The sequence below is a fragment of the Zophobas morio genome, unplaced genomic scaffold (assembly GCF_036711695.1).
Source record: "Zophobas morio isolate AGI-343-1 ecotype UQ-CSIRO unplaced genomic scaffold, CSIRO_AGI_Zmor_V1 ptg000005l, whole genome shotgun sequence".
NCBI classification, from domain to species: Eukaryota; Metazoa; Arthropoda; class Insecta; order Coleoptera; family Tenebrionidae; genus Zophobas; species Zophobas morio.
The window spans coordinates 4,126,744-4,129,757 of NW_026972110.1; positions in this window are offsets into that span (position 1 = coordinate 4,126,744).

Consider the following 3,014-nt stretch of genomic DNA (forward strand, 5'->3'; position numbering starts at 1 on the left):
TAAAGCACATCTTAGCTTTGGATTGCAGTGGTTGTTACGCATATTAATACCAGTGGAGTTGAAAGTGTCGAATAAATCATTTGCGTCTTTTACAAAGAAAGCCGTTTCGATTGCTTCTGAAGGAATATTTTCTTTTGAATCTATTAGAGTTTCAAGTGCAGCTGCCATACTGGCACTAAGTGTTTTTGCTGCAATTGACACTTTCATCTTTAATAATCTATATCTGTTCACGTAAAGAAAGGGTTCTCGGATTTTATGCAAAGTTTGAAATCTTCGAGTACTATCAAATTGATAAGCTTGTCTCAAATACATAAATTTAGCTTTCTTGGTTTCATCATAATAAATCGTATATTTAAGGAGAGCATTTCTTAATGATTTCAATAAATGGGGACTATCATATAAACATACAATTTTTTTTGAATTTACCTTAAAGTATGGTTCCTTATACTCTACATTTGATTCTTCTTTTAACAAACGTAGAGCCTTTACATTCGAACTGGCCTGATCACAAACGGTGCATATGACTTTTGGGCCGGCCATATTAAGTTTGCTAATAATTTCTTTAATTATTAGTTTTAATTTTATACTTTTAATAGAGTCCTTAACAAAATAGTACGCTATTGGTTGTTTCCATCCGGAACTAATACCTTGTATCATAAATACTAACGCATGGTTAGCATAATTTTTATTTCGTCCTAAAGATCCCAAATCCTCAAAACCAATAATTTTGTCAGTAGATCTCGAATAGGTTAAATTTGTAGATAAAGACACTTCATCAAACATAAGCTTGCATAATCGATCTCTTGGTTTCAGTTTCTCAATTCTCATTTTTAACTTATCAAATAGTTCGTCATTCACGCCACATTCAAAAGGTATATTTTTCAAAAATTTGTACAAAGTTGTTTTTGACGGAAGTCTGAAAAAATGTTTTAAAAAGCGATAACATTTTGGACCTCTTTTGTACATAGCCAAGGCAAATATTTTATTTTCAGTTGACCATCTAGGAATTTTTTTTTTCATGTTATCAAATTGGGATTTTATGAAGCTTGCACTTACAGAATTGCAATTTTCTTGTAAAATGTTAATTAGATGATTTTGGGGAGCACGTTTTAGAAGATCCAAGTTTTTTTTTGATTTACATAATTTTAAATTTAATCTGTTTATTGCCTGTTTCTGGCGTTTTGTTATTCTAAATAAAGTTTGCTCTCTAGGAGTTAAGTCGTCCACTCTTTTGCATCCTACCTTTTTCAAAACACTGGGTGAATATTTTCTTTTTTTCGGAGTATGTGATATTGTCGTGAGAGTATCACAATGGCGTTTGCGTCTTTGTGAATTTACGCTACCATCATACTCAGATTCCGGAATAGTTCCGACTAAAAAAATAAAAATTTTATAATTTTTTTGTTCACTTTTACTGGAATACCCATCACCATTAGTATTAATCACAGCTTGACTACTGTCCTTAAAAATAGTGGGAATTGCGTATTTATGAAGGTTCGTTTGTGCGGTGCTCGTAAAGTAATTTTTACTGAAATGATCTTCACAAATGTAAGCTTTTTTACAATTAACAACAATTTTTTCTGTGCAGGAGGCATTAATGGTATCTATCCACTTTTGTTTTTGAACTGGAGATTTAGGAAAAATAAAAAAATGTTTATTTTTGTTCTTGTTGATTCCTGTTGCGTATACTGACGGACAATTTGGAACTTTGCATCGATATTTATTAATAATTTTCATTTCCGTTGTATCTGAAGCAAGTAAAACTATATTAATATGACTTAAAAATAGCAGATATAATAGCCACCAAACTTACTACTGAAAACCTTTTGAAAAAATTATAATTTGGCGTTTGAATTTGAATGACGTTAAAGGAGATATTTGTTGACAGTAAACACGATCTATTACGAAATTTACACGAGTATAAGCGAATGAGTGTTTGCTCCAGCCGCTCGCGCAGCGCTAGTGTCGCTTCCTAGACTATACGATTAAATGGCAATGAACTGTCTTCCTATTTGTTTAATGGTCTGTGACCGCGACAAACTAGTAAACATCTGATTTACCGGTCTGTGGTACGTACCACGGAGTATTTAATCAATTAACCTCCGTGGTATGTATTGTAACCTACTCTATTGATGAAAAATTTCACCAAAATGGAAAAAAGAAAATGATGATAAACTGTTTAAAAAAAAAACTGCTTTTGCGTTGTGCACAAATTGAGGACAGGTTATATTTAAAATCAAAATGTGTTGAAAACTCCATGCGCCAAACGCGGGAATTCCTTTTAACATTGGCTGCGCCTCATTCTAACTTTTTTTTGGACATATAAGTAACTTTTTTCGTGGCTGTGAACGACATTATTAACAGTTCAGTAATATTTGAAGTACTCAAATAAAAGAAATAATTTTACAAATTAAAATTTTCGATGTTTTTCTTATAGGTAACCGGATTTTATAAAGAAAAATTATGGACCGAAATTTTTCTAGGGCGACTTGTTATTTAATTTTGAGCATTTTCCGAATCAATACCAAAAATTGTCAGAAATAATATTAAAAATAATTAATAAAGTAACTTTTAATGACATTATTAGATTTATTACTGTAAAAATTTGAAATCATACCGAAACATATGGTGTACAGAGTCATCAAAATTGATTGAGAGAGTTGGTAAACCTGAACTTGAATAATTTGGTTTATTAAGTTGTATAAAAATATTAGCTGTCAGATTTGAAGTTTCAAGTTTCAAATTTCAAAACTCAGTGGCGTCTTTTTTCGACTTTTTTTTTTGGTAAAAACATTAGTTGTCAGATTTGAAGTTTCTAATTTTTGTCACGCCACTGAATTCATTGCCATATAACCTTAAACAAATCTGTCATAAGGTTGACAAACTTCACAACAAAAACAGGGGGTACCAACTCTCTCAATCAATTTTGATGACCCTGTAGGTATAATTCTTCTAATTCTTTACCTACATTATAACGGGGTATAAAAGATTAAAAACATTTATCGGTACATTTA